The following is a 15,633-nucleotide window of genomic DNA, read 5'->3' as shown; positions in this document are numbered from 1 at the left end:
GAAGGTCAGCGAACACCCCTCGCAGCCTTCACCCCACCAATTTTCAAAGGTTTGGACTGTAACCATAGCATCACTTCAAATTACGCTTTTTTAGGCAAATATGTTACATATGTTGGTTACTAAATCTAAGTAAACCACCATAACGTCCCTTAGCAAAGGTTTTTCATTGGGTATGTGTGTATCTTTCTGCCTTCTCTCCCTGTTGGGCGACCTATATCTAAGCTATCCTTCAAAAATATGTGGGTAGCGATTTAACCCCCAAATTTGCTGCAGGTTTGTGGAAGGAGGGCTGTATAAGTTATAGAGTTGCAAAATAACTTTCTTGAAATTTGCATAGGCAAAACATATTTATATGTTTACTGTGTTTATAGACTTCATGCCAACCTGAATCCTCAAAATCTGCTTCATGTGAGTGATATACCGAAGGCTTGTCAGCCAAAAAACAGAAAAATTGCATGAAGAAAGACTGAACCAATGACTAACATCAAGACACGGGAGATTTAGAAAGGCCCTAGGAAACAAAAACAAAAACAAACAAGCTGAGGGGAAGAATGCAAAACAAGAAATGTGGTGGCAGGAGTTATGCAGAGATGTTGAATGAGGAAAATGAAACCTCTTAGGGGATGGGCTGAAAACATCCGAAATGATAAGTCCAATAGATAAAAACACAACAGAGAGAGAATACAAGAACATAAAAGACAAAGGAGTAAAATTAATTTAACACAGCATGTAAACATAAATCTTACAGAGAAGGTGCGTGTGGCATGTCCTGTCCTAGACATACACGTACTCTGCTCTACTGTAATCTTCACCTACTTTAAATATGCACTGCGCGCTCAGTGGCAACCCCGAATATCTTTGGGGTCTGACGAGGAGTCTGACAGACACCAGCGACAGCAGCACTCACCATCCTCTCACGGCAGCACTTACCGTTCGCTCACGGCAGGCCCTCACCGGCTCGTTGCAGCTGCACTCGGAGTCCCTTCTCCCCAGCACTCGTCAGCTGCACTACACGGAGGCCTCTGAGACAGGCCACGCCTATCTCACCGCCCTGCTAAACCCTGCCCACAGGCATCAGCCGGCCACCTCCACCCCACCCTCGTTTGCAGCCTCCACCCTGCTCACCCCACCGCCGGCCTTTTCATCTGCAAACCGCCCGCCCCCGCTGCCAGCCCACCGTGCCCCCTCCCGGTCCCAATACAAACACCAAACCGGCAATTACATCCCTCGGGGCGCTGATGAGAACCATGTGCGGGTTGTTCCAAAACGGGATCTTTGCCTTGACACTGGGGACCAATTTTAGAATTGCGCACCTCAGCAAATAGAAGGAAATTTCACATGTACTTTTTCAGTCCGGCTTAGTAATACTTCAGACATCGGGGACACTGTTATTTTGTCTGCACATCAACGTTTTAGAAGGAGGCTTGTGGAAGGAGGCTTGTGGAAGCAAGCGGATGGATGCAAGGGCCGGACGCGGTCGGGCAGAAATGGCTGCCGCAAAGCTCCAACATTTTCAGAATTGGGGGCGTGCTTTTTGTTGAGTGACAGATGATGTCACGGTGAGAAAAAACGCAAAAAACACGCCCCCGAATCCAAAAAAGACAGGGCTTAAAGGGAGTGACGCCCCTCTCCTCCAATGGATGGCCAGCATTTACGAGGCCAGCCAATGGAGAAGAGGGGCGGGTTTAAGCCCCCTAACTAAGAAACATTGAATCTCAGAGCTCTGCCCACACTGCTACGCAGTGCGACGCAGTCCTCGACCTAAAAAGCTTTTAGCCCTGAGGAAGTCGCGGGACCATTCTCCCTACAGTGCGACAAAACACGTGTTGGCTCTGTTAAGGCTAAAAAGTAACACAGTCGAACAAAAGAACAAGAAACAATGAAAATTACTGCTTATTCTTGATTGATATTCAATATTGAATTAATTTGCGTGTGCCGGGGTACTTCATGTATTGTGTTGAGTTCTATTTAGGTGCCCACGGAGTTTAAAAAATGAACACATCCTATACGGGCCTCAGCGGGACTCTTGTGGACCAATGCACTGTATTCGTGATGTTATCACTGCTGCTTATTGATGGGGGGGGGGGGGGGGGGAGGGCATGTTTGGTGGGCTGCCTCCTGCTGTTGGGGTTGGGGAGGTTCTTGTTTTGGGGTGTGTGCCTGGTTAGTATTTGAGGGTTGAGTGGGATCCATTGGCGTGCCTACCTTTTGGTGCTCTGTTTAGTGCCTAAACTATAGCATGCCGCGACAGGTACTTCATTGTTTCTTGAGGTATTGGGGTGGGGGTGGGGGGTTTGGGATGGGTTGGTGCTGTGTTGGGGGGGTTGGCAGTATGAGGGGTGAGGGTATTGGGGTACTGTTTGTTGGGGTGCACGTGATCTTTCTGACCTATGCTACTGTGGGGATTGGGGCCAGGGCCGGGGGCCGGGGTGAGTGGGGTTCGATGTATCGAGATGATGGCTGACGTCCCTCGCTTGGCGCCTACTGGCACCGCCATGCATATTCTTAGCTGGAATGTCCGGGGTCTCTTAGATAAGATAAAACGGGGGGCGGTACTACGCTGGGCCAAAAGGGATCTTGCTGACGTGCTCATGCTCCAAGAAACACACATGCTGGGTACGAAGGCCCTCAGTCTCCAGCGCTTTGGCTTCCACCAGGTGTTCCATGCAGGGTTTGCCAGGGGCTCCAGGGGGGTGGCTATCCTTGTACATAGGCGCCTGGCGTACACACACGAGCGCCAGTGGCTTGACCCTCAGGGGCGCTTTGTGTTCATCCAAGGGAGAGTGGGTGTGGAGCCGGTGGTGTTTGGGTGTGTATATGCTCCCCCCCCTCTGCGGTGGGCTTTGGCTGAACGGCTATTCGCATTATGGGCCGAACTCCCTGATTCCCTGGCGGTAATTGGCGGCGATTGGAATGATGTTGTGAATGTGGCTGTGGACCGTCAGCAGAGGCTCGGGGTGGCGCCTGTCCCCCCTCCTACGCGGTTGAGTGCTATGTTGGATGTGCTGGGTTGGGCTGATGTATGGAGGCATTTGCATGCAGAGCGCCGCGAGTACACATACGTCTCAGCGGTTCATGGCTCCCTTTCGCGCTTAGATTATGTCTTCGTCCCACGGGCCTACCTCGCCAGAGTGAAGGGGGCGGCGATACGGCCTCGCGGGCTCTCCGACCATTCCCCGGTGGCGGTCCAGATAGACCTGCACAGACCACGCCAGCCCTTCCGTTGGCGGATGTCCACATGGCATCTGCAGCGACCCGACTACTCCCAGCATATTCGTGGCGCTATTGCCCAGTACTGTTTCACAACATGAAGTGCTACAAGGGACTTATTTGAATTGCGTTGACTCTAAGTCGGCGAGTGGTCTGTCAAAATCCACCCAATTGTATCAACAGAATAACAAATTAGTTACAAAGCAACATAAATGCAAGGAAGGGCAGATTTAAAAAGAGAGCTAGAGAAGGTGAAATTTGTTCAGAAGTAAATTTTACTTAGTAAAAATGACAAGGGATGCAAACATAAATCAATCAAAGCAAAAAGGGATCAAAAACTAAGAAAGACAATCAATTTCTCTATAGTTCTGAACCCAAAATATCAGCTCCAAATTAATCGAACAAACAACCTAGATTTAACAATCAAAACATGGTTGTAAGGTGGCGTCGAACAACTGCCTTAGAGGAGATGATAATCAGATGTCGACGTTTCGGTCTTGGTTGTTTTCATCAAAAAGACCATCATCAGGACGAAGTATTGTTTCTATGCTGTAAACAACTCCCTATATTAAAAATAAATCAATTGTTATTTTAGACATATTAAAGGATAGCATAAGTCATAATTTTAAACAACCTACCAACAGCTCTGTTACTATTTTATAAAAACAATATAAAATTGCAAGGGAAAGTATCAACCCCTTCCCAGTGATACCTCCCAACGTTTTTTAAAAAAAATAATAATACATATTTACAGTTAAAGAAACTCAAAACAGAGTGAATCGGATTTGTCGGTGTAGTAACCTCAGTACACCTGGTGGAGCAACCAAATTCATCTTAGGAATCATTTCTCATGTGTAATCTGACATTTGTTAAAGAACTACAATTGGGGCATTTAACACAACCAAACACATGATGTATTGTCTAAAATGCAGTTCTAGTCAAGTGCAATCATCTATATTTCGAATTATTGGTTCAGAGTGAATACTCTGTGTTCAAGAACGAATATTTACATTTATACTTAGGCAACAGGTTGAAAACAAATTCCAAGTCGAAAACATTCAATTTTGTCAACTTAAATCATATCCTGCTGTCTCTGTATTAGGCATGAACTCTGGACATAGATAATTAACTAACATACCAGAAGGAAAATAAGTTGGGGCCGCAATGAGTAGGTCCGGCAGTCTGAGGAAAATTCTACAGAGAAACGAAAATGAAACCCGTCAGTGACTGCGTGAAAAATCAATAATTCTAGGATAAAGGTGAAATAAATGACTATTACCTTCTCACTGGGCAGGTAGAGATAAGGTGATTCCGAAAGTCCAGATCAGCTAATGTACTGGTTTTATCTGGAACCGATAGATATAACGTCATTAGAAACGTATGGGAATACTTCCTCACGCTGGTTAAAAAATTGGTTCAGACACCAGATCGATAACTAACAATACTATGGATTATAGTGGCAAGCCCCACCAATTCTGATCAGAATTGGTGGGGCTTGCCACTATAATCCATAGTATTGTTAGTTATCGATCTGGTGTCTGAACCAATTTTTTAACCAGCGTGAGGAAGTATTCCCATACGTTTCTAATGACGTTATATCTATCGGTTCCAGATAAAACCAGTACATTAGCTGATCTGGACTTTCGGAATCACCTTATCTCTACCTGCCCAGTGAGAAGGTAATAGTCATTTATTTCACCTTTATCCTAGAATTATTGATTTTTCACGCAGTCACTGACGGGTTTCATTTTCGTTTCTCTGTAGAATTTTCCTCAGACTGCCGGACCTACTCATTGCGGCCCCAACTTATTTTCCTTCTGGTATGTTAGTTAATTATCTATGTCCAGAGTTCATGCCTAATACAGAGACAGCAGGATATGATTTAAGTTGACAAAATTGAATGTTTTCGACTTGGAATTTGTTTTCAACCTGTTGCCTAAGTATAAATGTAAATATTCGTTCTTGAACACAGAGTATTCACTCTGAACCAATAATTCGAAATATAGATGATTGCACTTGACTAGAACTGCATTTTAGACAATACATCATGTGTTTGGTTGTGTTAAATGCCCCAATTGTAGTTCTTTAACAAATGTCAGATTACACATGAGAAATGATTCCTAAGATGAATTTGGTTGCTCCACCAGGTGTACTGAGGTTACTACACCGACAAATCCGATTCACTCTGTTTTGAGTTTCTTTAACTGTAAATATGTATTATTATTTTTTTAAAAAAACGTTGGGAGGTATCACTGGGAAGGGGTTGATACTTTCCCTTGCAATTTTATATTGTTTTTATAAAATAGTAACAGAGCTGTTGGTAGGTTGTTTAAAATTATGACTTATGCTATCCTTTAATATGTCTAAAATAACAATTGATTTATTTTTAATATAGGGAGTTGTTTACAGCATAGAAACAATACTTCGTCCTGATGATGGTCTTTTTGATGAAAACAACCAAGACCGAAACGTCGACATCTGATTATCATCTCCTCTAAGGCAGTTGTTCGACGCCACCTTACAACCATGTTTTGATTGTTAAATCTAGGTTGTTTGTTCGATTAATTTGGAGCTGATATTTTGGGTTCAGAACTATAGAGAAATTGATTGTCTTTCTTAGTTTTTGATCCCTTTTTGCTTTGATTGATTTATGTTTGCATCCCTTGTCATTTTTACTAAGTAAAATTTACTTCTGAACAAATTTCACCTTCTCTAGCTCTCTTTTTAAATCTGCCCTTCCTTGCATTTATGTTGCTTTGTAACTAATTTGTTATTCTGTTGATACAATTGGGTGGATTTTGACAGACCACTCGCCGACTTAGAGTCAACGCAATTCAAATAAGTCCCTTGTAGCACTTCATGTTGTGAAACATTAATCGCCCAAGCCTACAAGGGTTTATTGGGTCTCCCCTGTGAGAAAACGTATTGCCCAGTACTGGCAGGATAATCTGAATGTAGGGGTAGACGCGGTGACGGTCTGGGAAGCCATGAAACCCACATTGCGGGGTATTGATCTGGCTTGGTGCGCGTCGGCTCGCCGGGCACGGTTGGAGGGCATTGCTGCGGCGGCGGAGCGAGTGGAAGAACTAGAAGCTCGCTACAGAGCTGCGGCGGATGATGTCACCCTGCGACGACTCCTGCTGGCGCAGCAAACACACTCTTCGGTCTTATTGAATGAGGCCCGACAAGCGTGGCTGGCCACCCGTAGCCGGGTATATCAGTGGGGCGACAAATCATGCACGATGCTTCATCGGTTGTGTCAACAAACCCTGCAGCCCCTCACGCTCCCAGGCCTGGTGGACGCTGCGGGTGTGGCTATTACGGACCCGGCCACTCTGGCCGCAAGCTTTGCGAATTACTATAGGTGTCAATATGCCTCCCGGGAGGCTCTCGCTCCCGCTGCCGTCGCTGACTATCTTGCCTCGGTCCCCCCCGCTGCGGTGTCTGATGAGGTGCGGGATGCTCTTGACCTCCCCCTGACGGCAGAGGAACTCGGAGACGTGCTGGGTCAGTTGAATGTGGGCAAAGCACCTGGACCGAGCGGCTTCCCCAGTGAGTTCTATAGAAAATTCCATCTGCAGCTCGGGCCACATTATCTACGTGCATTGGAGACGGCGCGCGGGCAGGGCCGCCTCCCACCGGACTGGCGGCATGCCGAGATCGTTGTGTTCCAGAAGCCGGGGCGACCCCCGGACCGTCACGATTCCTACCGACCTATCTCCCTTATTAATTTCGAGGCCAAGCTCTTGGCCAAAGCGCTCGCGAACCGCCTGCTCCCCCACATCACTGCCCTTGTTCACCCTGATCAGGCTGGCTTTATGCCGCATCGGGCGACTCGACACAACATACGGCGGGCGCAGGCGGCGATTGATGCTATCGGTGCTTCAGAGGACCAGGCGGCGTTGTTGCTGGCCGACATCGACAGCGCCTTCGACTCAGTCAGCTGGACCTTCCTGTTCACTCTTCTACCGCTATTGAACCTTGGCCCGGTCTTCATCTCCTACGTCCGCTTGCTCTACACGGAGGTTACTGCCTCGGTGCGGATCTCGGGGGCGGCCTCGGCACGATTCCCGGTCACCCGGGGCACACGTCAGGGGTGTCCACTCTCCCCCTACCTATTCGCGCTGGCCATGGAGCCGCTGGCTGCTAGGGTCCGCGCTGACGCGCTGTATCGGGGTTTCGTCTGGAATACGGACCTCACGGACCGCATCGCATTGTATGCGGACGACGTGTTATTCTTTATGTCCGACCTTCGGAATACGGGCCCCCGGGTGTTGGAGTTGATGCAGGATTTCGGCCGGGCGTCGGGACTCTATCTTAACCCACGCAAATCGACTCTCTGGGTGCTGGGTGATGGCGCGGTGGACCTTCAGTGGGCAGCCTCCCTTCGGATGGCAGTGGAGGGGGTGAAATACTTGGGAGTCTTCCTCTCTGCCTCGCCTACAGAGGCGTGGGGCCGGAACGTTCAGCCGGTCTGGGACCGGGTCCAGCTGGACATCAAAACGTGGACACGTATGCCCCTTAACATCTACGGCCGGTCGGCCATTTTCAAAATGGTGGCCTTGCCCCGTCTTCTTTACCAGCTGCAGAATCATCCCTACCCGATTGACCCGCAGTGGTTTCGCAGTGTTGACTCCGTGTTAGGCAGATTCTTATGGGCTGGAGGTGCCTCTAGAGTGGCGCTCCGTACGTGCTTCCTTTCTACCTACTGCGGTGGCTTGGCCACCGCGGATATGCTGTCCTACTATCAGGCCTCCCATCTCCTGGTGCTCAATGAGTGGTGGTATGGGGACCGCAGTGACCCGGCCTACGCCCTGGAGCACGCTCTGATGGGCGACGCCTCCCTGCACACTCTGCTGTACTCGGCCAGGAGGAGACGGTTGCTCCCACGTGTTACCCAGGTAGTGTTTGCCGTTTGGCGGAGGGCCCTACACCGCATGGGGTGGTGGGGCAAACTGACGGCGGAGACTCCGCTGTGGCGTAATGGCCTGCTGCCGGCGCTGGCGTCGCTGCAGGGCTTTGACGGCTGGGACGCAATTGGGGTTTCGTCCTTGGGGCATGTCCTCTCCGGCACCGCTCTTAAATCCTTTCAGGAGCTCAGCACCGAATTTAACATGCCCAGGTCCCAGTTCTTTCGCTACCTCCAACTTCGCCACGCCCTTACTCCTAGCCTAGTAAGGCTGGAGCAGCTCCCAGATTTCAGTCCCATAGAAGCAAAGCTGTTTATGGGTGACTTGGGAGACAAAAAAGTCTCCCAGATCTACCGATCCCTGGTCACGCACTGCTCCCCCTCACTCTCGACACTGAAGGCCCTATGGGAAGCCGATGTCGGCCCCTTAGACGAAGACGATTGGCGCGAAGCCCTTGAATCCCCCCGGGGGGCTGCCATTGCAGTCCGCCTCCGCTTTATCCAATTCAAATATCTGCATCGAGCCTATTTTACGAGGGAGCGGCTGTGGCGGGCGGGCCTAATTGCAAACCCGGAATGTCTGCGGTGTGGTTCAGAGAGGGGCACCCTCCTTCATACTGTGTGGTCTTGTGAGCGGTTGACTCGGTTTTGGGCCGGGGTTTGGGATTGCCTATCTGAGGTGCTGGGTTGGGATCTGCCCCGTACGCCCCGGTTGGGCCTTCTGCATGTGTTAGAAAATGTTGGGGGCAACATGTACAAGCGCCACCTACTGCTGCTGGGACTGGTGGTGGCAAAGAGGGACCTGGCACAGGCCTGGAAAAGCGAGCGAGCCCCTCCCCTTATTGCCTGGAAGGCGGGCCTGGACTTTATCATGGGACTGGAACAGCCTGTTTTTGAGGCTCGGGGATGTCCCCGCAAACATTTCAAGATATGGTAACGGTGGGCGGACTATAGGGGCCTCCCCCTCGACCCTCCTATGGACATGGACGATGCCTTGCTTCAGGATGTGGACCCTGCACATTAGGCCGTTGGCCGGCCCCACCTATGTACATCTTCTACTCTGGTTGACTAATGATCACGTGCACGGGGTTAGGGAGGGATAAGGGGTGGGCAGTAGTCGGGATTGGGGGGGGTTTTTGGGGGGTTGGTGGGTGGTTATGTATCTTTTGTTTTGAATATTGCTATATCCGAGGGGTTCGATGCTATGCCATAAATGTGCCTTTTCATGCTTACTGTTGACAGTCTCCTCCTGTTTTTGGAGGACTGTGCCTGTACTTGATTGAACCTCTAATAAAAATGGTTTTGAAAAAAAAAAAATGAACACATCAAGATTAATTTGGATGTCGCAACCCAGGTGTTCTTTCATTCATAAATACATTTCCAAGAGTGGAACCCAAATCATCAAGAATGAAACCTAAACCTAAAATGTATATAATCCTATTCTTAAATGTAATGTGTTTTTTTTTTAAACACAGAATGTCTGAGTTTTACAAGTCAATTTTCAAAAGTCAGTTATGGTTTTGATTTCAAATTGTTCAAACTATTTCTTGTGGCAATTGCTTCTCCTTGTAAAAAGAGTCCATATTGGCAATGGAGCATTCAAAATAACTTACTGATCTCCACGGCATAGAAATTTGAACTTGAATTATTGAGGATGATTAAACAGAGTGTGCAACGAAACAAGTTCTCAGGGCGAGATGCTACTGAGCGGTTGCCAAGATTTATTCATTTGGCATACGCGGAGGCCAACAATGTAGGCTATGACAGAAATTATAGGATATCTGAGATATTTATCACCAACAGAGGAAAAATGGCTGCTCTTTGGCATACCTTCTGCTTCTTCTTCTTTATCGGATTAATAACAGATGTGTAGCCAGATGGGTTTTATCCTTCACACTTCAGCGGGAAGTCACATCCATTCCAGGCAACAACAGTATTATTAGATTTAACACCTAGAGGATTTCAACACAGGCTGATATCACCACACACTGACCTCGGAAAAATAGACTTTACTTCGAAGTTTCTATAAATAAAATTGGGATGGATTGGGAGTCACATAACTATATCATTATCACCTTGTTGGAAAGGATTAGCATCTCCTTGCTTGGAACATAGATATGACCTTTATCCTCCCTTGATCCAACAGCTAAGTGGTGTCTCCTAAATGTTTGGGAGAAAACAGACTTGCTCCATATGGAACGCATATGGTTAACATTGGGGTTGGCTACAGCAAAAATAAATATCGAAAAACTGGGGAGCGGAAAAAGCCCCCTAATTAGGAGATTGGACGGAAAATGTGGACTGGTGCAGGCTGGCTTAAAGTGTTGTCTATGAATGTCGGGGCTCCCCCAGACATGGGTTAACATTTTAGGGTAGTGGAATGACTATAGAGGTCATAAATGTGGAGCTCCAGACACTGTTGCTTTCTGTGAACAGATGACCCTGGTAGAACCATCAAGCAATGTTGAGAATAACATTGGGGGGGGGGGGGCGTGAGGTTTGAGGTGTCAATGTGTATGATGCCTAGGTTTTTCACAGTGCTCTATTTTGCACAATTCCTTTTTACTGAAAATGTCAATAAAACATTTTTTGGGGAAAAAAACTATGACCTACAGTTGTTAGAATGTGTTTGTGTACTCATCAAGGTCTGGAGGGCTGCAGGAGTGGAAGTAATAAAGATTTCTTTTGAGGTACAAGTTTCTCTTGACAGTGGAAGATACAGTTTGCCTGGGGCAGGAGGAGGCACATGTTAATAGTATTAGCATTATATGGAAAATACCAAAACAGAAAATAGGACAAATTAGACAGAAATCTCTGTATCTAAGAGTTGATACCAGTAGGGAACCCATCCCAGGACCGGCTTTAGCACTTGTGGCCCCAGGTGCGAAAATCATTTTTGGCGCCCCCACACACCATTGCATCCTCCTACCACCGGGCAAAAGTGCCCCTCAGCTCCCCAATTATAAGTTATTGCTAAACACAGCTCCCACACCAGAGGTCAGCGCCCCCTCTACAGGTCAGCGCCCAGTGTGGCTGCACCGGTCATACTGCCCTAAAGCCGGCCCTGCCCATTCCAAGATGAAAGCACTCATCTTGCATTCCGTTACCTGTAATTCGTTCGACATGCCAAACTAATGTTTCAACCATCACAAAACAATTCGTTTCTTTATAAAGAGGGTCCGAGAATTGGAGATGCATAATTTGAAGAACAGGACAGGAAGCTATTTTTCTGAGTACAAATGAGAGAGGAGAGTGTATGATAGATGAGCACCTCTTAAGGTTACATGTCGCGTTTTAGTGGTCAGGGTGGCGAGAGGGATCAGAGGAGTCAGTTGAAGGTATGTTGGGGGAATAGTGATAGAGAAGTATGAGCAATAATTAGAAAGTTGATGACGAGAATCAAGGAATGTCGGTGCTGTGTTGGTAGCATCTGTATCTAAGTAGGAAGGCCAAGAAAATCGAATTTGCGATTTTGGTGTGTGACTAGAGCATGGATATTCTAATCATTGACCTATTGTTATATTTAAAATAATGGTTATGGGGTACGTTGTGTGAGTTTTATACAAACTTGTTGAACTCTGTTGTTGATGTGTGTTTCTAGTGATAGGTTGTAGTCTGTAATGGCTGTGGGTTTTTTCCTATGTTGGATGAAGTAGGTCTTAGGAATATGCTAGGTACTGAGGTGGCAACTAACTTTCTTTATGTCAAGGTTAATGGTTTGCGTTCAACAAACAATTAGGGAGGGTCTAAGGGCAAGTTTACCGACCGACCAGATATAAGCCCCGAACTCAATGCACAACAACAAATAATATCTGGGGGTCAGAGAGCAAGTCAGTAAGTCAAGCAAGAAGGACCACTAAACCAAAAGCATGCAAAACAGTATCAGTGAGAAATAATAGTTAATAGACGGCCAAGTCAAGGCTCAAGAGTATATGGAGAAAAATATTGTTCCCATCAGAAGCCACACTGTACCGCCCTTGTTGTCATCATTTGGGTTCTCCTTACCCAGGAGACACAACGGCCGGTAAGTTGTTACCGTGACCGAGATGTGGTGTGAGGGCAGAACAGAAAGGTATATTGGTGGCTAATGAAAAAAAGCAGTGTCTGGTGGTTGGAGTGAAAAGTGAAGGGTAATGATAAAATTAGGTGAGTTGGGTGGAAAAAGAATTTTATTAATATCCCCCAATCCCTAAGATTAAAAGGCAGGTGTGGGTGCAGGTTTTAAATAATAACCGCACTTATTAGTGGTCAACATGTTTCTGCATTCACAAGAAAGGAGTTTCTAATGCATTCTTCAGGACCTTGGAAATACACTACTGCTTTGTTAATAAAAAAGAGATAAATAATGAAAAAATATCACCTGGAAATCCAGGCGTACTCAACCGTATACTGTTAGTGCATAGTGGTAAGGGATCCAACATGTAAAACAAACAGACAGACAAACAAGGAAACAAATGGGCACCAAATGTTATTTACATTGTTTCTGTTTGTAATCATACTGGCAATACAATATGTTCACTCATACTAGGACACAGTCTCAAGTATACACTCACCCATATATGTAGGTTGAGAGGCTTCACCCCACCTGGCTGCAGCGCAGGTAAAAGGAGCACCGCTCTGGGGATAATCATAAGGTATTTACAGAGCGGTTTCATAATGTGACACAAAGATAAAATAAAATAAAACAGAGTATACTTAGAGACAAGAGGTGGTCTGGACCTCTTATATATCAAGTGGTGACAGACTTCTAGGCTTGCCCGCCGCGATCTATCAAAGTCAGAGAGGACGGATACCAAATATTTATGCATACAGAGTCTCTCACGTTGTACAGAAAATAATGTACATGGACAAGCGAGAGAATTGCGTGGCTTAACATAGAAACGAGTATACCAATGATAAATTACTCTGATGGTATGCTCGTAGCTGGGACTCATTTTAGATGACAGTGAGTGATTGGGAACGGTTAGTTAGCTTTCCAGGGTGTTTCAAAGTACAAAATTACGCTGCAAAGTACAAAATTATGCGATCACGGAGAGCTCTTTAAGAGCGGAAAATGCTCCCTGTAAATGTAACTATTTGAATGAATACCAGCACTTTGAAAGATGCCTCGAGGTTAGCGCGATGAGCGCAAAGCCTTTAGTCTCAAAAACGGAGTGGCCATTAGAGGCGTTAGCTTCTCTGTATGCGCGTTAAGAAGATAGGCAGTGCGCGTTGAAGAGTAAGTCAGTGCGCACAGCCAGGGCACACTCACCTTTCCGTCGGTGTCTCCGGGCAGTCTTCAGTACTGCTTGGGGGGGCACCGACCGCGGATCGCGGTGATGTTTTGTAGGATCGTGAATAATTCCCTGAACGTCATGTGACAACAGGCGGTCACGTGGTGTCAGGGATCCTGGGAAACGTAGTTCACTGCACGTTTCTGCCAGTAATACAGCGAGGGCCAGGCAAAAAGTATGTTTAAAGACCTCACTCTAGGCGGTGCACCAAAGTGTGATAAAAATAATAAGTCACACGTATATTGTTGAACATTGATAGCTGTGTGGCAGCTGGAAAACCCACTCCATGGTGTGTGAGATAACATTCTACAGGGCAACAATGTTGGACATTAATATCGGATAGAATATCCAAAATGTACAGATACAAGTGCGTGGCAGCTGGAAAACTTACTCCGTAAAGTATTTACGGGTGGTGTATGATGACACTATACAGGGCGACACTCAGAGGGACATCCAGGGTATAGGCTCATTGAGGCCCTCCTTGTCGCTGTTAAGGCGGTACACCCATTTTTGTTCGATTTTAAACAAGAACCGGCTGACATCCGCACATGAGTCAGGGATGTGCGGTTGTTCAAGGACTGTCCAGTAAAAGTCCTCAGGACCATGACCCTTCTCCAGAAAATGTGCTGTGAGGCGGGAGGCTTGTTTCCGACAACGCACTGTGCTTTTGTGTTCTTGGATGCGTGTCCGTATCTTTCTGGTCGTCATGCCGACGTACTGTAATTGACATGGACATTTGATCAAGTAAATCACATTACTGCTGTTGCAGTTCGTAAACTTGCTTTGTATCCATGGGCGGTTGGTGCCTATGTCAATCTCAGTAGACTTATTGGTCTGGGGACAGACGGTACAGGTCCCACACGGATGGTGTCCCACCACAGGTGGTAGGTCCCATAGGGTGCCCACTTGCCTCACCTCCTTGTTACGTGGGCGTGTGTGGACTAGTTGATCTTTTAAATTTGGTCCTCTCTTGTAGGCAAACATAGGCTGGGGGATGTCGTCACCTCCGGTTTTGAGGATAGACCAGTGTTTTCTTATGATTTTTTGCAACTGGTTTGATCGACTGTTGAAGGTGTTGACGAAAGCAATGCGATCCGTCTTTTCTTTGGGAGGGAGGACTTCGAGTAGGGCCTCCCTGTTGTTATTGGAAGCCCTCTTTTTAGACTGGCGGATGATTTTCTTGGGATAGTGTTTCTCCTTCAGTTGAGCCTCCAGGTTTCTTGAATGGACCTCAAAAGATTCCTTGTTGGAGCAATTTCTCTGGACCCTGAGAAACTGGCCAAAAGGTAAGTTGTCTCTCAAGGGCTCGCGGATGGCAACTATCATATCGCAATAGTGCATTCTTGGCCATAGGTTTGCGATATAGCTCCGATTCAATGCCAGTCGGAGTGGCATGTAACCTTAGGTCCAGAAAAGCCAGAGATGTTCTACTGTACTCGATGGTGAACTTGAGATATGTGTTCTTGCCGTTCAACCAACTGTGGAATGACACTAGGTCTTCTTCCGTGCCACGCCACACCACCAGGATGTCGTCAATGTAACGTTTCCATACATGTATCGATGGTAAGTATGGATTGGTGGTTACTAGGACATCTTGTTGCTCAAAGTTATGAACGTACAAGTTCGCCAGGCTAGGCGCGAAAACACTGCCCATACTGGTCCCAGATGTTTGCAGGTAAAAGGTATCTTCAAAGCGAAAATAGTTTTCCTTCATAGCAATTTCTGCTAGATGCATGATGAAGTGTGTTGGAGTAATAGATTGGTGGTTATTCTGCTCCAACAGTGTACCTACTACCTCTAGGGTCTCGGTTTGCGGGATCGATGTGTATAGGGACTCAACATCGAACGATACTAAGATGTCAGTTTCGATGTTATATTGTATCGTTGGAAGGAGTCTTAAGACATCTTTAGTGTCTTGGAGGAATGTAGGCATTGCTTTAACCATTGGGTTAAGAAAGTAGTCGACAAAGGTCGAGAGTGGTTCTAAGACCGACCCAATGCCTGATATAATGGGCCTGCCAGGTGGTGGCCTTTGTGGCTTATGCACTTTGGGGAGGCAGTAGAAGTACGGGATCGTAGGGTGTTTGGTGACCAGGTACTGTCCTTCTTGTGATGTTATCCATCCCTCACTTGTAGCTTCCTCTACCAAGGTACTTATTTTCGATTGTAATCCTTCTGTTGGGTCCATTCTCAGAGGTAGATAGGATTTACGGTCACTTAGTTGACGGAGGCATTCGTTTC

At 46.8% G+C, this 15,633-nt stretch overlaps 2 long non-coding RNA genes across 2 annotated transcripts; one reads left to right on the top strand and one right to left on the bottom strand.

The window, feature by feature from the left end:
• Nucleotides 1-3,576: 3,576 nt before the first annotated feature.
• On the bottom strand, nucleotides 3,577-4,520 carry LOC147673525 (uncharacterized). Its single transcript, XR_015302513.1, has 3 exons — nucleotides 4,490-4,520; nucleotides 4,349-4,404; nucleotides 3,577-3,773 (listed from the first exon to the last, which is right to left on the bottom strand). It is a non-coding gene; the product is annotated as an uncharacterized LOC147673525 (long non-coding RNA).
• A 338-nt stretch (nucleotides 4,521-4,858) lies between these two features.
• On the top strand, nucleotides 4,859-5,802 carry LOC147673524 (uncharacterized). The gene is made up of 3 exons (XR_015302512.1): nucleotides 4,859-4,889; nucleotides 4,975-5,030; nucleotides 5,606-5,802. It is a non-coding gene; the product is annotated as an uncharacterized LOC147673524 (long non-coding RNA).
• The last annotated feature ends 9,831 nt before the right edge of the window (nucleotides 5,803-15,633 follow it).

This window comes from Lissotriton vulgaris, chromosome 12, assembly GCF_964263255.1.
Source record: "Lissotriton vulgaris chromosome 12, aLisVul1.2, whole genome shotgun sequence".
Classification (NCBI taxonomy): domain Eukaryota; kingdom Metazoa; phylum Chordata; class Amphibia; order Caudata; family Salamandridae; genus Lissotriton; species Lissotriton vulgaris.
This window is presented reverse-complemented; position numbering and strand designations above follow the sequence as displayed.